The 24,551-nt window shown below is 44.9% G+C and overlaps 1 pseudogene across 1 annotated transcript in view; it reads right to left on the reverse strand.

Annotated features, from left to right (window-relative positions):
* Window positions 1-1,161: 1,161 nt before the first annotated feature.
* Window positions 1,162-24,551, reverse strand: part of LOC144686337 (NACHT, LRR and PYD domains-containing protein 3-like) — a 41,440-nt pseudogene continuing 18,050 nt past the window's right edge. The window contains exons 8-11 of the transcript XR_013577902.1: window positions 13,085-13,241; window positions 10,841-11,005; window positions 2,643-2,810; window positions 1,162-1,504 (exon numbers count right to left, since the gene is read on the reverse strand). The product of XR_013577902.1 is annotated as an NACHT, LRR and PYD domains-containing protein 3-like (transcript). The remainder of the gene's footprint in view (window positions 1,505-2,642; window positions 2,811-10,840; window positions 11,006-13,084; window positions 13,242-24,551) is intronic.

The following is a 24,551-nucleotide window of genomic DNA, read 5'->3' on the forward strand; positions in this document are numbered from 1 at the left end:
GTGTTAATTGGGTGTCAGTGACAACATCATAAAAACATGTTAAAGATTTTGCAAAGTGCGTTTTTTGTCCCTGTTACCTGTTCTTTCCGCTGTATCGGTATTAATCTCTCATTACTGTATGGTGATTATGTTGACATTTCTGAGTTGATTCTTATATTAAACCACAGCGCCTTATCTCTCTGTCACTTGATCTGTCAGTCTGTGGCCCCAGGAGATATCTAATACCAGATCATCTTGTGTGAGCCTGTTGCTCTAATCCGGTCAATGCTGATCACAAATTATTGGTTCCCATTCCTTGATTTTTTGAATCCTGATGAACAGTGAAACTTCACCATTCATTGTACCAGAGTGAGGGGAGAATAAACAAATTGTATATGATGGGGAATGTAAAATAAATCAGGAAATAATGTCATGTACAACAGGTCCATCAGTATCTGGAAAATAATATCAATACAAGAAAGTTACATCTTAAGGAACCTGACCCAGAACTTCAACCTATCTTCTCTCTGTTGAAATGCTGGTGATCCTGCTCTGTGTTTACACCGCAATCCATGCATTAGGCCCGCAGAGGTTCATGCTGTGGGTCCCTACATGGATCCTGTCCATTTACTGCAGTGTAGTTTCCACTGGGTCACTGAACTTCCACAACTTGTTACTCGTTGAGCGGGTGGGTGAATTTACCAGGTCACCATCTTTATTTGACACAGTCCAGTCCTCTTTGTCATTCCAGCTGTTTAGAAACTCACCCTTCAGTGTGTAAATTACAGCAATATCAATAGGGCAGAGTCCAAATTCAACACATTGTTTCAACAACTGATGATTTATTTCTTAGGGACGACAGAAAAGCATGGATACTTTTAGTTCAATCCCTCGGTTACAGAATCCGCTGGAACCTCCCCAATAGGATACTCTCTCTGGGACACCCCATGCAGTGGGTGTTTGTCTATATTGGACAGCGGGATCTACCCCAGCTGGACAGACCCTGTACCCACCCTGAACCCACACAGGTTCACTTCCCAGCAGGATCACTGGGTAATGATACTGAGCGGGAGCCCTAGGGGCTTTACCCCCAAACCCAGGAATACTGAGTGTAATTGTCAATGTCCCACTGCAGCCCAGACTGATCCCCACCCTGGGTCCTCCCTATCTGTACATTTCCCCAGTGCCCCATTGGGGAACATTCAGCTCCGGATATCCTGCAGAAGCAGCGCCTGTGGGGCGGGGCGGCTGAGTCTCGTGACCCTGTGGCTGGGCCTCTGACGTCACAATGGGAGATGACACTCACTCAGCTCGAGCTGGAAACTGGGAAAGGGCCAATAGGATTTAAACCTGGAGCGCGGCCGGTTAAAGGGGAGGGAGAGAAACTCGGTTAAAAATGTTCCTATAATGAGAACAGGAATGTTTATCAATCCAAAGGTTCAAATTTCACACTCAGTCCAGATCTGGTTCCCTGCAGCGACTTCAGCTGATTTTTCCATTTTGACTGAACCCATTGAAATTCAACCTGAAAGAGATTAAAGATTAAACAGGAATAAACAGATTGAACAACAGTGTCAATAACAGGGAGACTGGAGTTAATGGGCCAAATCTTCTGTTCACTGGGTCATCAGAGACCAGACATATGGCTGAAGATGGGCAGCGGGTCCCTGGGATGTCCTGACCCGCGGGCCTACGTGGAAATTGCCCCAGAGGTTTAAATTTCTACTGGGCAATACCCCTGCTGCCCGGGACCCAGTGTGAATGTCTCTGACTCTGGGTTAGAATCGGAGACTTGGGACAAATCCACAGGACTGACCTGGGTAGTTACCCAGGGAATGTTAGACTGTAAAACCTAGTCTAATACCCGGGTAACTCCACACCCAAGTCCCCCAATCACCCACCCCAACCCACCCACTGACCATCATACTACACCCACACTACCCGATTAAACCCTCCAACCACCCCCACCACCCCATTGCCCGTCATACTACACCCACACTACCCGATTAACCCCTCCAACCACCCCCACCCCCCCACTGACCATCATACTACACCCACACTACCCGATTAACCCCTCCAACCACCCCCACCCCCCCAATGACCATCAAACTACACCCACACTACCCGATTAACCCCTCCAACCACCCCACCCCCCCACTGACCATCATACTACAACCACACTACCCGATTAACCCCTCCAACCACCCCCACCCCCCACTGACCATCATACTACACCCACACTACCCGATTAACCCCTCCAACCACCCCCACCAACCCGAATACCTCCTGACCCACCCACCTCTGTCCTTGACTAAATCTGACTCAACCCCCGGCTTTACAGCCCCACCCAACAACGCCGCTGACCCAGCCCCATTAGCCGTAAACCTGACCGCATATACCCCCCGACCCCGCCGACCCCACCACTCTCCCCTGACCCGACGAGACTCTGCTCGGATGGAGAACCCCAGGGAGGGGGGGTGGGGCGGGGGGGTCACTGCTGAAGGTCCCGGGAGGAAAATGAAGCAGTTTCAGTTTGGGAGAATCTTGTCGTGCAGCGGCAATCCGCTTTTCTTGGCTGCTGTTTGATAGATTCAGGACCATTTATATTTTAAAATCCCAATTATATTTTAATTATTACACTAAAATTTAACACAAACACTCACTCGATCAGGTTCAGAGTCCTGCAGGTCAGGATGAGGTGGCGGAGAGCAGGGACAGATTGGTCTGTGAAGCGGTTTAATCCCAGGTTCAGATCCGTCAGTGACCGGTTTGTACTGAGAGCGGAGGCGAGATCATCGGCACAAGAATCAGTGAGATGGTTACCAGACAGACTAAGGAACAGGGGGAGAAAAATAACATGAATCAGGGTTAATCCACAGTGTTTCAACGAATACTATTAATAATAATATACAGTAAGAGACATTACAAAAAGTACAACATCCATTTATAAAGGAAAAAGAAAACACTTAATGCTGCAAATTAAATATAATTATAATGGACTGGAAATACTCAGCAGATCAGGCAACTATTTGTGAAGAGAGAAACAGAGTTAAACATAGAAACATAGGAAATAGGAGCAGGAGTAGGCCATTCAGCCCTTCGAGCCTGCTCCGCCATTCATTATGATCATGGCTGATCATCCAACTCAATAGACTGCTCCCGCTTTCTCCCCATATCCTTTGATCCCTTTCAACCCAAGTTCTATATCTAACTCCTTGTTCAAAACATACAATGTTTTGGCCTCTACTACTTTCTGTGCAAGTGAATTCCACAGGCTCACCGCTCTCTGGGTAAAGAAATTTCTCCTCATCTCAGTCCTAAATGGTCTTCCCCCATATCCTCAGAGTGTGACACCTGGTTCTGGGCTCCCCCACCATTGGGAACATCCCTCCTGAATCTACCCTGTCTAGTTGTGTTAGAATTTTATAGGTTTCTATCAGATCCCCCCTCATTCTTCTGAACTTCAGCGAATATAATCCTAACCGACTCAATCTCTCCTCATATGTCAGTCCCGTCATCCCAGGGATCAGTCTGGCAAATCTTCGCTGCACTCCCTCTATAGCAAGAACATCCTTCCTCAGGTAAGGAGAACAAAACTGCACACAATATCCCAGGTGTGGTCTCACCAAGGCCCTATATAATTGCAGCAAGACATCCCTGCTCCTGTACTCGAATCCTCTCGCTATGAAGGCTAACATACTAATTGCCTACTTTACCGCCTGCTGCACCTGCATTCTTACCTTCAGCGACTGGTGCACGAGGACACCCAGATCTCATTGCACATTCCCCTCTCTCAATCTATAGCCATTCCGATAATAATCTGCCTTCTTTTTTTTGCTACCAAAGTGGATAACCTCACATTTATCCACATTATACTGCATCTGCCATGCATTTTCCCACTCACTCAGCTTGTCCAAATCACACTGAAGCATCTCTGCATCCTCCTCACAGCTCACCCTCCCACCCAGCTTTGTGTTATCTGCAAATTTGGAGATATTACATTTAATTCCCTCATCTAAATCATTAATATATATTGTGAATAGCTGGGGTCCCAGCACCGATCCCTGTGGTACTCCACTAGTCACTGCCTGCCATTCGGAAAAAGACCCGTTTATTCCTACTCTCTGTTTCCTGTCTGTCAACCAATTTTCTATCCATCTCAATACACTACCCCCAATCCCATGCGCTTTAATCTTACATGCTAATCTCTTCGGCGGGACATTGTCGAAAGCCTTCTGAAAGTCCAAATAAACCACATCTACTGGCTCCCCCTCATCGACTCTACGAGTTACATTCTCGAAAAATTCCAGTATATTTGTCAAGCATGGTTTCCCTTTTGTAAATCCATGCTGACTCTGTCCGATTCTGCCACTGTTTTCCAAGTGCTCAGCTGTTAAATCTTTTATAATGGACTCTAGAATTTTCCCCACTACCGACATCAGGCTGACTGGTCCATAGTTCCCTGTTTTCTCTCTACCTCCCTTTTTAAACAGTGGGGTTACATTAGTTACCCTCCAATCTGTAAGAACTGTTCCAGAGTCTATAGAATCTCGGAAGCTGACTACCAATGCATCCACTATTTCTAGGGCCACTTCCTTGAGTACTCTGGGATGTAGATTATCAAGCCCTAGGGATTTATCGGCCTTCAATCCCATCAATTTCTCCAACTCCATTTCCCTACTAATGCTGATTTCTTTCAGTTCCTCCCGTTCACTAAATCCTGTGTTCCCCAACATTTCTAGTATGTTATTTGTGTCATCCTTTGTGAAGACATAAATAAAGTATGTATTTAGTTGCTTGGGCATTTCTTTGTTCCCTATTATAAATTCCCCTATTTCTGACTGTAAGGGACCTACATTTGTCTTCACCAATTTTTTTCTCTTCACATACCTATAGAAACTTTTACAGTAAGTTTTCATGTTCCCTGCAAGCTTACTCTCGTACTCTATTTTCCCCTTCTTAATCTATCCTTTGGTCCTCCTTTGCTGAATTCTAATCTGTTCCCAATCCTCAGGCCTGTTGTGTTCTCGGGCCAATTTGTATGCCTGTTCCTTGGATCTAATACTATCTCTAATTTCCCTTGTAAGCCATGGATTGGCCACCTTTCCTGTTTTACTTCTGCACACGACAGGAATAAACAATTTTTGCAGTTCACCAACGCGCTCTTTGAATGTTTTCCATTGCTTATCCACCGTCACCCTTTTAAATAACGTTCTCCCAATACATCATAGCCAACTCGCCCCTCATACCATTGTAGTTTCCTATATTAATTTTCAGGACCCTAGTTTCCGAATCAACTGCTTCACTCTCCATCTTGATGAAGAATTCTATCATATTAAAGTCTGAGCTGTTATTAGAACTGGGAAATAGCAATGAATTGACAGGGTTTAAGCTACGGCGTTTGGGGGATCTGGGGACAAGGAGAGATCAGAATGGGATTTGCGGTGTGATTAGATGACAGAAGAGATGATGGTGCAAGACAGCAGCACAGTATCTCCATGTCAGTCGGTGGGGGGACATGGGATGGTCCGTGACTCAGGAATGAAGTTTGTGGTCGGGTTGTGGATAATGGCTGTGATTTTGCTGGAAGCTATGAAGGCAACATACCTGGTTTACTGATGTCTCCCTGTAGGAGCTTCTCCAGGCTGCTCGGGCTCGGTGGGAGGTCTTGTTCCCTCAGGACGGGAGGAGGAGATCCGCCCAGTCACTCCAAGCAAGCCTGGGAGGAGATGGCTGAGGGGGTGAGCAGGTGTGGGGCACGTGGTTGTAGTGACACAATCGGATCAATACCCTGATGTGTTCTGGCAAGGTGAGTGCAGCAAACAATGGTAAACCTACAGCCTTATACGTGACTAAGGATGCCCAGGTAGCAGCATTGACTGTCAGAGACATGTCAGCCTCTCTGTGGAAGGCCCTGGCCAGTTAGAGTTGACCCTGCGCTGCCCAGACTGAGTGGCCACATGCAGGAGGTATCTCTGTGGTGACATGATGGACAGCCAGGCTGACATCAGCATAGACTAATGTGTATGTTACATGAGTGAGTAGCCATAGAAATGTATGTGCTTGGAGAAGAGAGCACATGATGTCAGGGAATGAGCCACTAAGAGTGCTGGCGTCCAGATCTTGCCATCCTTACACCAATGGAAGATGAAGTGCTGCAGCTGGGAGTCCTGAAGGCAGGGCGGATGGTTGGTGGAGCTGAGAGATCGAGTGGCCTAATGAACGGGCACAGGAGAGCCTCTGGTGGCCACAAAACATAATGCTTCTCTATCCATCACTGGTCACAGAATGTAGTCTGAAGAACGTGTTGGAATAAGAACAGAATAACTAGGAGCAGGAGTAGGCCATTCAGCCCCTCGAGCCTTCTCCGTCATTTGATAAGATGATGGCTGATCTGATTCTGGATTATCTGATTCTGGCCTGACCTCCGCTTTCCTGTTGGTCTGCAGTAACCCTCGATTCTCTTGTCAATCAAAAATCTACCTTAACTCAGCCTTGAATATATTCAATGACCCAGCCTACACTCGCCTCTTGGGAAGAGAATTCCACAGACTAACTAAATTTCTTCTCATCTCAGTCTTAAATGGAAGACCCCTATTTTTTAAAACAGTGTCCCTAAGTTCTCCTCCCACAAGTGGAAAAATCCTCTCAGCATACACCCTGTCAAGTCTCCTCAGGATCTTATGTGTTCAGTAAGATCACCTCTCAGCCTCCTGAACACCAACGGGTATAGGCCCAATCTGCTTAACTTTTCCGCATAAAATAAACCCCTTCATCCCAGCAATCAGTCGAGTGAACCTTCTCTGAACTAGTTCTAATGCAATTATACCCTTTCTTAACTAAATACATCAAAACTGTATAGTTTACTCCAGATGCTGTCTGACTAAGGCCCTGTTTAGCTGCAGCAAAACTTCCCTACTTTTACAATGCATTACCCTTGCAATAAAAACATATGAAATAGGAGCAGGAACCAGCGATTCAGCCCTTCGAGCCCACTCCACCATTCACTGAGATCATGGTTGATCTTCCACTTCAACAACATTTCCTTCTATTAACCACATGTTCCATGATGTTTTGAGTGTGTTCAAATCTATAAATCTCAGTCTTGAACATACTAAATGATTGAGCCTCCACATCTTTCTGGGGCTGTCAATTCCAAAGATTCACCACCCTCTGAGTTAAGCAATTCCTCCACACCTCAATCCTAAATGGCCTGCCCCTTATTCTGAGACTGTGTCCCCTGGTTCTAGACACCCCCCCAGCCTGGGGCAAGATCCTACCTGCATCTACACTGTCAATCCCTGTAAGAATTTTGTATGCCTGAATGAGATCACCTCTTATTCTTCTAAACTCCAGAGAATAAAGGCCCAGTCTATTTAATTTTTCCTCAGCACGCATTGCTCCAGGAATTATTTTAGTGGAACCTTCATTGCACTCAGTCTAAGACAAGTATATCTTTCCTTAGGTAAGAAGACAAAAACTGCATAGAATGCTCCTGTTGCCGTCTCACCAAGGCAGTGAGACATCTTTACTCCTAAACTCAAATCCAATTGTAATAAAAGCCAACATACCATTTACCTTTTTAACTGTTTGCTGTACCTGCATGTTAGCTTTAAGTTAGTCATGAACAAGGACATTGAAATACCTTTGAAGATCAATGCTTCCCAGTCTCTCACCATTTAACAAATGGTCTGTATTTCTTATTTCCTGCCAATGTGGATAACCTCACATTGCTCCATATTGTATTCCATCTGCCAAATTTTGGCCACACTCTTATCCTCTCCAGATCCCCTTGAAGCATCTTTGCATCCTCCTCACAACTCACACTTCCACCTAATTTCCTGTCACCTGTAAACTTCTAAATATTACATTTAATCCCCACATCCAAATCATTGATATAGATTGTGAATAGCTGCGGCTGTGATCCTTGCACTACCTCACTGTACCACATCCACGGGTCTCCCCTTATCTATTCTACTGACTGCATCCTCAAAAAACCCCAACAGGTATGTTAAACATGATTTCCCTTTCATAAATCCATGTTGAATCTGCCCAATGCTACCATTATTTTCTAAGTGTTCTATTATCACATCCTATATTGTAGAATCTAGCATTTTGCCTACTACTTATGTCAGGCTAACAGGTCTCTAGTTCCCAGTTTACTCTCTCCCTCCTTTCTTAAACAACGGGGTTATATTTTCCACCTTCCAATCTGCAGGAACCATTCCAGAGGCTACAGAATTTTGGAAACAACGCATCTACTATCTCTGCAGCCATTTCCTTCAACGCTCTGGGATGTAGATCATCAGGTTCAGGGGATTTATCTACTTTAAGCCTCATTAATTTCTCTAATACTTTTTTTAAACAAATATTAATTTCTTGCAGTTCCTCGTTTACACTAGTCCCCTGATTCTCCTTTATTTCCGAGCAATTTTTAGTATTTTTCTCTATGAAGGCAGACAGAAAGTATTTGTTTAATTTCTCTGCCATTTCCTTATTCTGCATTGTAAATTTTTCTGACTTTGCTTGAAATGGACCCACATTATTTTTACTAATATTTTCCTTTTTACATACCTACAGAAGCATTTACAATCAGTTTTTCTGTTTCTTGCTAGTTTAATCTCATATTCTATCTTTTCTTTCTTCATTCCTTTCTATGTCCTCCTCTGCAGATTTCTGTAATGTTCCCAATTCTCAGGCTTTCCTTTTTTAGGCAACTTTATACATCTCTTCCCTTGATCTAATACAATTTTTGATTTCTTTTGTTGGGACACGTTGGTTGCTGGGTTTTTGTGCATCAAAGGAATGTATTTTTGTTGTAAACACGTCACATTTCAAAGCCTTGAATGGGAATTGGGATAAAGGCACCACTGAGATTCACACTCAGGATCTTCTGTTTACTAGACAGTCGTTGGAACTGCTTCAGCCACAGCAGCCAAATAAACGCCAGCATACCAATTGTCTTCCTAATCACTCGCCCCACTGCATGCCGACTTTTAGTGATTCATGGACTGGTGCTCCCAGATCCCTCATTACCGTACAGTCTGCAGTCTTTCTCCATTCAGGAAAGATACTGCTTTTCTATTCTTATAGCCAAAGAGGACAAATTCACATTTTCTCACATTAAACTCCGTCTGCCAATTTTCTGCCCATTCAATTCACCTCTAAATCCCTTTGTAGACTCTTTATGTCCACTTGACAAGTTACTTTCCTAGATTTGCGTCATAGGCAAATTTAGCTACCATGCATTCAGTTCCTTCACCCAAGTAATTTACACAGGTAGTGGAGGCCCCAGCACTGACCTCTGTATCACTCCACTAGTAGCAGTTTGCCAAACCGAAAATGACCCTTTACCCCAACTCTCTGTTTGTTGTTAGCTAATCAATCGTCTATACATACTAATATGCTACCACCTGCATAACAAATTCTTATCTTGTTATCTTTGATGTGACACCTTATCAAATTGCTTTTGGAAATCCAAGAACACCAAATCTACAGATTCTGCTATATCAATTTCTATGTTACTTTCTCAACGAAATCTAATACATTCACCCCATGTGATTTTCAATCCGCTGGACCATCCATGAATCTAGGGAATTTTGGAAGATCACAACCAATGCATCTACTATGTCTGCAGCCACTTCCTTTAAGACCCTATGATGAAAGCCATCAAGTCAATGTCAACCTTTGGTTCTAATAGTTTCCCTAATCCCTTTTCCCCAATAACCCTGAGAGTTTTAAGATACTCCTTTCTTTTTACCTCTTGATTTTCAAGTGTTCTTGGGATGTTTCTTGTGCCTTCTACAGTGAAGAGAGACACAAAATGCCTGTTCAACGCTTCTGCCATTTCCTCATTTCCACATTTCCCATTGTTAGTTTCTCGGCCTCATTTTCTAAGGAACCTATGCACACTTTAGTATTCATTTCCTCTATAAATATTTGGAGAACCTCTAATCAGCTTTTATACTTCTAACTGGCTTTCTCTCATATCCTGCTTATTATAGGCACCTTTACTGTTAATTCATTAATTAATCCAGTCATATGGAACATTCGCAGGTCTAAAATAGCCGACCTGTGTTTGGCACTAGAAAATACTAACTAAGAAATTGTCTTGAATACACTCTACAAACTCATCTTCCAGGCAACATTTGCCATTCTGCTTCATCCAATATGTATGAAGATTAAAATAACCCGCGATTATTGCAGTACCATTCTTACAGGGACACATTATTTTTTCCTGTATATTCTGTCCGAAAGTGTGAAGCTATTAGCGGCCTATACGCTACTCCCACATGGACTGCTGCGGTTCAAGAAGGCAGCTCACCACAACTTTCCCAAGGACAGTTATGGATGGGCAATTCATGTTGGCCTAGTCAGTGATGTCTGGATCCCATGATTGAATAAAAAAGTGACATGTTACCTTTGCTAATTCATATTTCTACTCAACCTAATTCTACATCTTGATCTTCTGAACTAAGGTCATCTCTGACTACTGTACTAATGTCATCAGTTATTAACAGAGCAACCCCACCACCTTTTCCTCGCTTTTGCCATCGAATCACTTTTCTCTTTTTTGCAAATTATTGGCCACAGTGACCGGGGACAGACACCCAACTCTGAGGAGGAGGGGAGACCTCGCAATATTCCCCTACACCCGAGACACAAAGATCTTTGGGACTGGCATCCCATACCCTAGGGTTCAGAGAGAGAGAAATAATATGAATCAAACTAAATGTTTCTTTTTATTCATAGCTAACACTAATAATAATGGACAGTGTTTTTTAATACTAGTAACAGTGCTCAAATATATTGTTAAATATTAAGTTATTCTAAACACAATCTCACACTGTCTAGTACTTACTCCAGTTTCTGTATTTTACAGTCCGATCTCCTCAGAGCTAAAGACAGTCGTTTCACTCCTGAATCTCCCAGGTTGTTATGAGTCAGGTTCAGATCTGTCAGTGAGTGATAAAAAACAGAGGCAAGATCCTCAGCACAAGAATCTGTCAGATCGGTATCCCATAGACTGGGGGGTGGGGGGAGGGTTCGAGAGAGAAAAATAACAGGAATCAGAATAAATTTCCATTTTTTTTCAAAGAACGTAACTAATTAAAATAATAATATGCAGTGTGAAACATTCAAGAAACACAACTTCAAAACATAAAAGCAATCTCTAATTGATGCTGTGGATGTGAAATATAAAGGAATGTTCTGGAAATAGTCAGCCTGGGAGACAGTATCTGTGAAGGGAGAAACAGAGCCCAGAGTCCCGCAGGCGGGCGCGTGCCTGACCCAAGCAGGCGGGGAATCGCGCGAGATGATGTCGGACGAGTGACCTGACGTCATCGCGCAGTCGTGCGATATTTCGCTTGGCGGGCACGCGCAAACGTTGAAGAGCTCCCGCGGACAATGAAGCGGGAAATTAAACCCATTAACGTCCCGATTGTCAGCGGGTTTTCGTGGCCCATCCAACCTGACGTTGGGGGACCAGCCAATCGACCAGGCGGCCTTTACATTCTTGATGAAACCTCATCCAAGGGAGGGATGAAATCTCCGTTAGGATTTATAACAGAAATAAATATCTGGGGACTGTTTTTTTTGTGAGGTCTGTTTTCAGGTGCTTGATTTTGCTGCAGGGACAGTTTTGCAGCACTTTTGTGCTTTATTTTATTATCTGGAGGTCTGCAGCTCTCTGAGGCATCTGTCTGCCTTCAGGGAACTCACTGGAAGCGCTCCCCAGCACTTACAGTGAGGTCGGTGCCGCCCTCTTCCCTCCCCCAGCGGCAGTGCTGAGCCTTTCCCCGGGTACGCTTCACACTGGCTGCCTCTCAATTGGCCAAGCAGTGTAAGATCATGGTCGCGGGGCTGATCGGGCAGAAGCACATTTCATATCCGCTCCCAGGCTCCCCGATCGTGCACCCAACAAGGGAAAAATTCAGGCTAGGTTAATGTTTCAGTTTGATGAGCTTACATTAGAACTGGGAAAAGCAGTGTCTTGACTGGTTTTAAGTGAGAGCAAATTGGGGGGAGGGGGATTACTAAATGGAAGTGCACCGATTATTAACGTGACAAAACTGGTGAGGGTACAAAACAAATCACGGGACTCCACAACTTAAACCCGTGTCACTCGTGTGTGGACATGGAGGGAGGATGGCAAAGGAATGGAGTTTGTGGTGGGGAGAAAGATAATGGCTGTGAGGTCAGTACACAGTGTTAGCCTTACAGCCTTATATGTGACTAAGGTTAAAGCTGAACTTGGTCAAAAGGTCTTGCCCACCCAGCCACTGGCATTGCCCAGGCAGCAGCATTGGCTGTCAGAAGCATGTCAGCCTCTCTGAGGAGAGCCCCGGTCAGTCAGAGTTGACTCCTGTGCTGCCGTGACTCAGTGGGTGCGAGCAGGAAGCATCCCTGTGTCTCCATGATGGACAGTCAGGCTGTCACCAGCGTAGGCTCGTGTATGTCTTTGATGGGTGAGTAACAATGGACAGTTGTAGAAGAGAGCACACAATGTCGGGGAACAATCCAAGATGGGTGGCTAGTCCAGATATTGTCATCCTTAAACCAATGGAAGATGAAATGCTAGAGATGGGAGATTGGAAGCAGGGCGGGCAATCACTGACGGTGAGATGGTTGTGGAGCTGAGAGAGTGAATGGCCTAATGGATGGACACAGGAGAGCCGATGGAGACCACAAAACATAGTGATCATGTATCAGTCCCTAGTCACATCGAGTAGTATGAAGGAAATTTTGGAATGTGCATTGCCCTATAATCACTCTCCTCCCTCTCACAAATCAAGGGCTGTGATTGGGGGCCGGCCGTCCACCTCTGAGGAGGAGGAGAGGACCTCTGGGTGCACCGTCACATTATTCCCCCACACCCTCGGGACAAAAATCTCTTGGACTGACATCCCATAGACTGGAGGCTAGAGAGAGAGAAATAACAGGAGGCAGAGAAAATGCAGTTTCATTTTCATTAATAACATAATCATTGACATTAATAATAATGGACAGTGTTTATTTATTTATTTTTCTAATAACACTGCTGAAAATGTACTGTTAGACATTCAGTTATTATCAACATAATCTGACACAGTTTGGTACTTACCTCAGTCTCTGTATTTTACAGTCCAAGTTCCTCAGACCCACAGACAGTAGTTTCACTCCTGAGTCTCCCAGTTGATTAACACCCAGGTCCAGATCTGTCAGTGACTGGTTTGTCCTGATCGCAGAGGCAAGATCCTTGGTACAAGAATCTGTGAGATAAGGGAGAGAAAACCAACAGGAATCAGGGTAAATCTCTGATGTCCGAGGGAACACTATTAATGACAATAGTAATGTACAGTGCGAGACACTCCATTATATGGAGGGAAAATACTATTGATGATGAAAATCTGAAATATAAATAGAAAACGCTGGAAATACTCAGCAAGTCAGACCCTAAATGTGAAGAAAGAATTAGAGATAACAGTTTGAATTTTAAGCTCACCCGCCAGGGGGTTTTTAAGTAATGGGTGAGAATAAAATTTTTGGGCTGGGTTTCCCACCAGCCGAGACCTCTCAGCGATTGACGCTGGGGTGGGCGGGGCCTCAGACGTGCCACCCGCCCTCACCCCAGTTTAGGCCCTTAAGTGGCCAATTATTGATCACCTGAGGGCCCTTTCCCACCCAGCCTCAATTTTTAGGTTGGCGGGAGTAGTTCCTGGGTCTGGTGGAAGCCCAAAACTAACCGGATTCAGGCCTTTGGCGGAAGGGGCCGGGGGCGGGGAGGTGTCTCCATCAGAAGCCCCCTTTTAACCTCGGGCATCCCCCATCCCCCCCTCCCCCAGCTGCCCCACCAAGGTCCAGTGGCCGCAGGACCTCCCTCCAACCCTCAGTCTCTGACACCCCAATCGCCTACTGTCCAGCCCCCAGGCCTCCCCATCTTCCGTAAGTGGGTGTTTTGACGGAGGGTCAGGGTAGTCAGAGTTACGAATGGGATATTATCAGAGCTGACATGTGGGAGGAGCCGTCCACTTCGGTGGTGCAGACAGGGGACATCCCGGTTCAGACAATGCTGGCGCCATCTGTAAAGGCAGCCAGCAGTACTTTCAAACACAGCAGCTCTGGAGGGACTAGCGAGGGAGCCCTGGTTACTGAATGAAGAGCTGAAATGGCAGAAGACAGATCAAGGGTAGCACGCTGATGAGTGCTGCATGCAGGAGAGATGCATGTGGTGCCATGCAGGACATTCAGGCTGCCACCAGTATAGGCTAGTGTGTCTCTTTGATTGGCGAGTTACATGAAGATTTCAATGATTGCAGATGAAAACAGCTGACGAGAGGGACTGAGCCAAAATGGGTCACTCTGTCCAAGCTCTTCTCATCCTTACACCCATGGAAATTCAGACACATGAACTGGGAGATCTGGAGGCAGGGAGGGCAATCACTGATGTTGAGGTAGGTTGTGGAGCTGAGAGAATGAGTGCCCTAATGGATGGACGCAGGAGACCGTCTGGTGAGCACAAAACAAACATTTCCCTAGAAACAGTATTTTTTCTTCCACGGATCGAGGGCTGTGACCGGGTGACAGCCATCCACCTCTGAGGGAGAGAATGGGACCTCAGAGGGTGCACCGTCACATTATTCCCCTCGCACCCTCCACCAGTGCAGGTACTATCACGTCAGGAGATAGTCACATTCCATTAGTAATGGAGTCACAATCTGGTAAACAGCACAGACACCCCCGAGCAGCTGATGGAGACAGTAATAGCCAAGGTCACTCACACTCAGAGGGCTATGGGAGGGAAAGGCAATGTCAAGCTTCAGGCTGATGACATGTCACCAGCGTCTTCAACAAGGTAGCAGATGTTGGAACTGCAGCATGAGGTATGTTAACATAAAGAAGCTGTGTGTAACCAGACACAAATGATGTAGGAGTTAATCCAAGCTATGAGTATTGCTGTGTCCTGGGCATGAGTGCCCTAGGCATCCTCTACTGAGAGATTGGTGACCTTGATGGACAGTCAAATCCAGCAGACCAACGATTAGAGATACACACCGACCTGCATGTCATCACCACCTCCATGAGCAATGGCTGGGTGAGAGGGGGTGAGGTGACTGGAGTCACCACCAAGTCCTCGGACTCCTCAGGTGAGCAGGGATGGTCCAGTGTGCCTCGAAAGTGTATAGGGGAGACTGCCTGCAGCATCTGGGGGCTCCTCTCAGGGTGCTCCTGGATTTGGCAACGGGTCCTCCACTGCTCTGACTGGAACACCAGCTCCTCACTAACCCACGATAACAGAGCCGATTCCAGTATCTGTGCAGGAGGCCCTCAGTATGCTGGGGCCCTCCAGACCTCAGGGAACCAGAGGGCAACCACCATAGTCATTGAAATCCTCGGAGGAGAAAGGTCAGCACCCAGCCTCCACCTCAGCTGACAGCGCAGGGGGAGTGCAATGTAGGAGCCCCCTAAAAGGTTCATCTCATTGCACTTGGGTTTCACAGGGTTATATTTTCTTGTGACATATCACCTTGCTGTGTATGTGTCTTCAATGAATTTTAAGATGGTGCATCACAAAAATAATCTTTCACCATTATTTTAAAGAACACTACTGGGCCTTTACTAGTTCACTGGCTTCTGCAAAGGGTGACAATGGAAGGACAACACAGACTGAGTTCAATTCATTTCAAACATTTTTGTCTCATGTGGTAACGGTTCCAGGGAAATGTTAAGGACATTCAAAGAAACAGCAACAGAGCTGCACAAGGTGGAAGATTAATTATATTAAATGGGTGTCTAAGTAAAGACTCATATGGAACGCGTCTGTATGTTGAATCTCAAGCTTCACTTGCACATTTTGACCAGGTGACAGTGCAGGGACGTGGATATAGTTCCAAGTCAGGATGGTGTGTGACTTCGAGGGGCACTTGCAGTTTGTGATGCATCTGCTGACCTTGTCCTTCCAGGTGGTAGAGGCTACGGTTTCGGAATTTGCTGTTGAAGGAGTCTTGGTGTGATGCTGCCCCCAATGTGGGTCGGTGGTGGAGGGAATGAATGTTAAGTTGGTGAATGGGATTCTGTACAAGCATGCTCATTTGCCCTGGATGGTGTCGAGCTTCTTGATTGTTGTTAGAGCTGCACTGATCCAGGCAAGTGGAGAGCATTCCTTCACATTCCTGACTTGTGGCCTTCTGGATAGTTAAGAGATTTTGGGGTGTCAGGAGGTGAGTTTGTCACTGCAGATTTCCCAGCCTCTATGGGGTGGGATGGGGGTGGTGCTGGTGGTGAGGTTAGATTCTCTCTTGTTGGAGATGGTAATTGCCTGGCACTTGTGTGGTGCATTTGTTACTTGCCACTTATCAGGCCAAGCCTACAAATTCTCCAGGTCTTGCTGCACAAGAACAAAGAAATAGGAGCCGGAGTAGCCTGCTCAGGCAATATGGTCATGGATGACTGAGGGCTTCAACTCCACTTTCCCACCCACTCCCCATGTTGCTCAATCGCATAAGGGAACAAAAACCTGTCTCTCTCAGCCTTAGAATTACTTATTCAACGATGGGGATCCACGACCCTCTGGGATATAGAATTCCAAAGATTCATAACCCCTTAAGTGAAGCATCAGTCCTTAAAATTAAATTGCCTATATTGAGACTGTTTCCCTGCAGACAGAAGTTAGGGAGCTAGGTAAGAAATTAGCAAGCGTGGCCTGAAAAGCAGTAATCACTGGATAACTCCTCCTGTCCCGCGCAAGTAGCACAGAAATAGGAGGGTAAGCAGATGAATTAGTGGCTGGAAAGATGGTGCAGGGGAAAGGGATTTAGAATTGCTGGGACTTTGTAACCAGCTCTGATGGAGGTGGGACCTCTACAGGCCAGATGGATTGCACCGAAACAGAGCTGGAGCTGAGTTCCTGGTGATTTGCTCCTGGTATTGAGGAGGAATTAAACTAACTTGGCAGGAGTGTGGGAACCAGGAGGTAATATCAGAGAGGAATGCCAAGGAATACTGGGAGAAATATATAGCACTAGAGTAGGAAATAGTAAGTTATTAAGTCTGTACAGAGTAAGGGAGAAGACAATAAATTTTAAATCAGGGTTACAGAGCATGTTTGTGAATGCATGGAGAGTGGGAAATAAGATTACGGAGTTCCAGGTGCACGTGCCATGGGGAAATACGGTATGTGGCAGTAACTGAGGCCTCACTCAGCGAATGGCTGGGCTGGGTATTAACTATTCCTGAATATAGGGTATTCAGGAAAGATAGGAAAGGGAGAAAATGGAATGGGGTGGTTGGAATGATTAAGCAGAATATTTCAGTGCTGGAGAAAGGGGACGATCCAAAGAGGACAAGGACTGAATTTATATGGCTCGATCTATGGAACAAAAAAGGTGCAATTACATTGCTAGTCTATAGTCTACCAACTAGGGGAAAGATGGAGAAGAACAAATTTGCAAGGAAATTCCAGAGAGGTGCAAGAATTATAGAGTAGTTATAATGGGGAACTTTAATTGTCCAAATATAGACTGGGATAGTATTAATGTGACAGGTGGAGAGGGGCAAGAATTCCCAGAGTGACCAGGAAATTGTTCTACAGCAGCGTGTTTCCAGTGTGAGAAAGGATGCACAGCTTGACATGATTCTTTGGAATGAGATAAGCCAAGTGGATCAAGTATAAAGGAGTGATCACTGTACCGAAAGGTTTAAGCTGACTATGGGATGAAACAAAGAACAGTCCAGAGTAAGAATAATAAACATGGGGAAAGCCAACTTCAATGGTCTAAGAATGGTCTGACCCAGTTAAATTGGACTGTTTGAGCCGATAATCGTCAGACATGAAACAAAAACAGAATTACCTGGAAAAACTCAGCAGGTCTGGCAGCATCGGCGGAGAAGACAAAGTTGACATTTCGAGTCCTCATGACCCTTCAACAGAACTAAGTCAAAATAGGAGCATCCGCAGTTTTTTGTTTTTATAATCGTCAGACGTGTCTGGCCTCCGCCATTGAGGATGGGAATATTGGTGAAGCCTTTTCCTCCAGTGAGCTGTTTAATCGCCCGTCACCATTCACAACTGGATGTGACAGGTGTACAAAACTTTGATCTTATCGGTTGGTTGTGGGATCACGTGCTTCTCCCATTAGTTGACATGCAAGTTGTCCTGGGTTGTAGCTTCACCAGTTTAGTGCCTCATTTTTAGGTGCACCCATGTCTAAGTCATTAGCATATATCAAGAAATGTAATACTGCTCGTCCTGAAGCAACCGGTGGAGAGCTCCACTGTCTGCTTCCTCGAACTGAAAAACAACCATTAACAACTATTTTCTGTTTCCTGTCACTCAGACAACTTTATATCCATGCTGCCACAGTCCCTTTTATTACTTGGGCTTTAACTTTGTTGCCAAGCTAATTAAGTGCCTATTAATAAGTTTTATTTTAAATAACACTATTCCCAATACTAATAATAACGTGTTTATGATTCAGATTATTAAATATGGAAATTATTGTCATTGGCATCTGCACCTTGAGCTCCTCAGCCCCAAGCTTTGGATTTCCCTTCCTAATTCCTTCCACCTCTCTCCCCCTCTCTTCTTTAACACTCTCGTTAAAACCTACCTCCCTGACTTGGCGTTTAGTTGCCTGTCCTAATATCTCATTTTCCACGCTGCCCAAGTCTGTTCGATAACACTCCTGTGAATTATCTTGGGACAATTAAATATATTAAAGCTGCTATATGAATGAAAGTTTATGTTGTTGTTGATGACACCATGACTGAAAGTAATGATACCGTACAGTGCTCGACATCCCGTTATCAGAAACAACATCTCACACAGTTTCTGAATTTTACTGTTGGGTTATTGGGAGTCACAGACTGTGATAGTTTATTTTGATAGTTTACTAACTGGCTTACCAATATATTTATGAATGTTTTACACTTTTATTACAAACTGAGAAGCTTCCAAGTTTAAAGATCTATAAGCTGAATGTCTAATTAAGCTAAGCTAAAAATGTAAGAATACAATATGTGGGGGAATTTTACTGCACGGGAGGGGATGTAAAATAGGATGGGCCGTTCACAATCCATTGACTTCGGCGGGGTCTGGAAAATCCCGCTGGCGAGGGGGGCCATAAAATTCCACCATGGGAATTGTAGAAGCAGTAATCGCTTTATCCATTTTTTAAGTTCTGATTCATGTCTTTGAGAATGACTTTATATTATTTTTTAAAGGTATTATTCCTGAATCTTACAGTTTGTCGTAACTCAGGTCCAGGCCCATCAGTGCCCAATTTGTGCTGAGAGGGGAGCTATGAATATGTGAGGCTGTTACTATCCGGCTGGAGATCAGAGAGAGAAACATTTCATGAAGCAGAGCAAATCCGTGGTGTTTATTAATAACACTAATACTTGTAGTAATGATAATGTGCAGTGTTTATTAGTGACACTATTACTGATACTCGTAATAATTTACAGCATCAGACATACAGTTATTATAAACACAATCTCATAGTCTGATACCTTGCTGGGAGTGGGAGCGGAGCGGCGTGAGACAGTTAGGATCTGAGGAGCGCCTGTAAATAAAGACCAGGGATTGCAGAGTGGCCTACTTCAAAGGCAATCATAGCAGAGCTGCGGGAGGTAGTCGGGAGCTGAGGAGTGCCTACAAGGAAAGAGCAGGGATTGCAGAGCGGCCGACCTTGCTGGGAGTGGGAGCGGAGTTGCAGGGGGCAGTCGGGAGCTGAGGAATGCCTACAAATAAAGACCAGGGATTGCAGAGCGGCCGACCTTGCTGGGAGTGGGAGCGGAGCTGCAGGGGGCAGTCGGGAGCTGAGGAATGCACCGTTTCAGCTGCTGTCAGGCAGCAGTGGGGGGGGGGGAAAGGCAATTGTGATGTCACAGGAAGACAGTGCGTTGATTGGCTGGTAAGTGCCCAGTGGAAGGGACAGTGTGAGCGCTTAGACTGGTGTGGGAGTTAAGGTAGTATTATTATTTAAAATTAACTGAGACTTTGAAATTAAAAAACCCGAAACCTTAAAACCTTAACATTAAAATTTTAGCATGCATTAAAAAACGAATTAAAACAAACACCTAAAACACATACCTGTGTATTCAAGGAGCGTATAACTTTTAGTTGTCATTGGTGCTAACATTCAATAAGCACAGTAAATTGTAGCACCCATAGGAATAAAGTCATTCAGTTAAATGAACTAAATAAGACAGGATAAAATGGCAGGACAGGTGTTGCGTTGCAGCTGTGAGATGTGAGTTGCTTGGGTGCCAATGCGATCCATGACAAACATGCCTGCAGAAACTGCAAGCAGCTAGAGGAATTCCAGTCCAGGCTTATTGACCAGGAAGCCGAACTGCAGGCTCTGCTCAACACAAGGGAGGGGGAGAAATGACTGGGCACTTTGTTCCAAAAGATCCGACACCTCTTAGAATAGGGTCACCTGTTTTGGTCAACAGTGAATGACAGGATGACGTGGCTGTGGGTAAAACAGGTAAAGGGACCAAGCATACAGCAGTGGAGGAGCCTCAGACTTTGCAATTATCAAACAGGTTTGAGGTGCTCACAACCTGTGTGGACGAAAGCGAGGCCTGCAAGGTGGATGAGCAGGCTGGCCATGGTATCATGGTACAGGAAGCTGTTCATGTGTGGGGGAACAAACAGGAATGTACTTATGATAGGACATAGTATAGTGAAGGGAATTGACACTTCTCTGTAGCAAGGAGTGAGGGTCCAGACAGCTGTGCTCCCTGCCCAGTGCCAGGGGTCAGGACATCTGTTCAGAGTTGGAGAGGAACGTGGTGGGATGGGGAGGATCCAATTGTCATCGACCATGTAAGTACATAGGCAGGAAAAGGAAAGAGGTTCTGCAAAGTCAGTGTGAAGGTCCAGGTACCGAATTAAGAAGCAGAGCCTCAAAGGGACTACTTTCTGAGATATTACCTGAGCCACGTGCAAATTGGCAGAGGGCAAATGAAATTAGAGAGACGAATGCGTGGCTCAAAGACTGGTGTGGGAGGAATGGGTTCCGGGTTGTGGGGCACCAGCACCAGTCCTGGGGAAAGTGGGGGCTGTACCATGGAACGGTCCACACCTGAACCATGCTGGGATGAGTGTTCCTGTGAATTGCGTAACTCGGGAAGTAGAGAGGGCTTTGAACCAAACAGAGAGCACGGGGAAGGGAGGGGGTGGGGGTGGGGGCGGTGTGAGAGGGATCAACTTGGCTAGATGTAGCAAATCAGGGGGTAGAGTCAAGACAGGAAAACAAAATAGTAATATGAGAAATGAGGGACAGAGAATGGCAGGAAAGGCCAAAGGGAAAGGTCAGAGAATACACCAACAGTCAAGACTACATGTTACAAAGATAACAAAGGCAAAAAAATAAGCTTTGTGTCTGAATGCATGGAGCATTCATAACAAAGTAAATGAATTGATAGAGCACACTGAAGTAAATAAATATGACCTGATAGCCATTATGGAGTCGTGGCTGCAGTAAGACAAGGATTCAGTCCTGAATACTGAGGGGTGGATGGCATTCAAGAAGAATAGGAAGCTAGGTAAAGGTGGAGGGGTAGCACTGGTAATCAAAGATGGCATTGGTGCAACAGTTAGAGATTACCTTGCTTCAGGAGATCAGGATATCGAATCGGTTTGAGTGGGGATGAGAAATAGTAAGGGAAAAAGTCACTAGTGGGAGTGGTCTACAGGCCTCCTAACAGTAACCACAATGGAGGACAAGAAGAAATATTGGGTGGTTGTGTTAAAGGGACGGCAATAATCATGGGTGATTTTAATCTATATATAAACTGGAAAATTCAGACTGGCAGTGTAGCCTGGATGAGGTGTCCTTACAATGCTTTCGAGATAGTTTCTTAGAGCAGCATGTTCTGGAACCAACCAGGGAGCGGGTTATATTAGGCTTGGTATTGTGTAACGTGACAAGATTAATTAGCAACCTGAAAGTGAAGGCACAACTAAGTAGCAGCGACGACAATATGATTGTATTTTACATCCAGTTTGAAAGGGAGGAGAATGGATCTGAGACTAGTACCTTAAATTTAAATAAGGGCAACTATGTGGGCATGAAAGCTGAGCAAGCAGAAGTGAACTGGGATACTTAGCTTTAGGATATGTCGATAGAGAAACATTTAAAGGGATATTTCAGAATATTCAGAATAAGTATATTCCTACGATAAAGAAAAAAATCCTTAACTATTTAGATAACCATCCGTGGTTAACTAAAAGAGTTCAGGTAAGCATCAAACGTAAGGAAAATGCATATAACAGTGCAAAGATGAGTGGCAGGACAGATGATTGGTCAGAATATAAAGAATGGCAAAGAAAGACTAAAAGGTTAATCAGGAGAAATAAATTAGCGCATGAGAGAAAGCTAGCGAGAAATGTAAAAATGGACAAGAGTTTCTACAGGCACTTAAAAAGTATAAGACTAAGTTTAGTGAGTGTTGGTCCTCGAGAGAGAGGCAGTGGGGAGTTATTAGTAGATAATAAGGAAATGGCGAATGAAATGAACAAATATTTTATTTCTGTGTTCACTATAGAGGATACAAAAAACATTCCAGTAATAGCTACAAATCAGAAGGTGAAAGGAAGAGAGGAACTCGGTGAAAAGTCAATCACTAAGGAACTGGTACAGAGCAAACTGATGGAGCTGTGAGCTGACAAGTCTCCTCACCCTAATGGACAACAGCCTCGTGTTTTAAAAGAGGTGGCGAATGAGGTAGATGGTGTGTTGGTGCTAATTTTCCAAAAAGATTCTCGAAATGTTCCATCAGACTGGAAAGTTGTAAATGTAACCTGTCTATTCAAGAAGGGAGTGAGGCAGAAAACAGGAAACTGTAGGTATTTGTGGTGGGGAAGTTGTTAAAATTGATCATTAAGGGGGTTATGGATAAACACTGAGAAAAACTCGGGTAATCAGGTAGAGTCAGCATGGTTTTGTGAAAGGAAAATCATGGGCAGAAAGGGATGGGGGTTGGGTGGGGTCGGGCGCGATCCCGATGGGCGCCCCAGATCGAGGCTGTGCCGCCATTTTACGTGGGCGGGACAATTAAAGCCCACCCAGCGTGACGCACGCCCCCGAAGCGCTGAACGCTCCCTGTGGGGGCAGCGGGAGTGGGCCTGGCGTTGGATTCCCTGAGTCGGGGCCTGCACTCTTTCACACATGCACGGGTGACAGAGGCAGAAATCTCCCCGAGGCACAGAGCGGAATTGCGGAATGAAAGTTTTTATTAAACACAAAAAAATATTTAGACATGTGCCCTCATGAGACAGCATTTATCAAATGTTTAAAAATGTTTTATTTAATTAATAAACCCTTCATGAAACCTCATCCCGCCCATGGATGAGATTTTATGAAAAATGTGAAGGCCACCTGGACTTTTTGCCTGCCCCCCAACCTTATGTTGGACAGGCAGCATTCTGAACTACTTTCATTACTTTCTCAATTGCCTCAATAGGCCTTTGACAGTTTGGCAGTGCACCCACCAAACTGAAAATCTAAATAGCGCGCGGTGACGCTGAGACTCCCGTCCGATGTCACCGTGCGTCATTTTATGCATCGGCGAGCAGGCCCCACCCACGCTCGCCAACCCGAAAATTCTGCCCATATTTAACCAGTTTATTGGTAATTATTTGAAGGAGTAATATGCGCTGTGGATAAAGGGAGCTTGTAGACTTTCTGTACTTGAATATCCAGAAGGCGTTTGATAAGGTGCCATGCCAAAGGTTACTGTGGATAATAAATGCTGGTGGTGTAGGGGGTAACATATTAGCATGGATAGGAGATTGGTTGGCAGGCAGAAAGCAGAGGATGTATAAGTGGGTCTTTTTTCTGAAAAGCAGGATGTGTCAAGTGGAGTCCCGCAGGGATCTGTGCTGGGGTCTCAGCTTTTTACAATTTACATCAATGATTTACATGAAGGGAGTGATGGCACGGTCACTAAATTTTCAGATGATACAAAGGTTGCAGATGGATATAGATAAGTTGAGTGAGTGAGCAATAATCTGGCACATGGACTATAACGTGGGAAAATGTGAAGTTGTTCATATTGGCAGGAAAAATAAAAAGTAGAGAATTATTTAAACAGAGAACGACTGCAGAATTCCGAGGTGTAGATGGATCTAGGTGTTCTAGTACAATCATAAAAAGTTAGGATGCAGGTACAGCAAGTAATTCAGGAGGCTAATGAAGTACTGTCCATTATTAAAGTGGAATTGAACAGAGAAGTAATGATGTTATGCTTCAGTTATATGGGGCATCGGTAAGACCATTTCTTGAATAGTGTGTAGTTTTGGTCTCCTTATTTAAGGAAGGATGTAAATGCGTTGCAGACAGTTCATAGGAGGTTTCCCAGATTGATACCTGGAATGAGTGGGTTATCTTCTGAGGAAAGGTTGGACAGACTGTGCTTGTTTCCATTGGAGTTTAAAAGCGTGAGGGGTGATTTGATTTCAGTATAATAAGATACTGAATGGTCTTGATGAGGTTGACATGGAAAAGATTTTTCCTCCGGTGGGTGAGTCCAGAATTCGGGGTCACTGTTTTCAAAATTAGGGTTTTTCATTTAAGGGC

The sequence above is a fragment of the Cetorhinus maximus genome, chromosome 11 (genome assembly GCF_964194155.1).
Source record: "Cetorhinus maximus chromosome 11, sCetMax3.hap1.1, whole genome shotgun sequence".
NCBI lineage: Eukaryota > Metazoa > Chordata > Chondrichthyes > Lamniformes > Cetorhinidae > Cetorhinus > Cetorhinus maximus.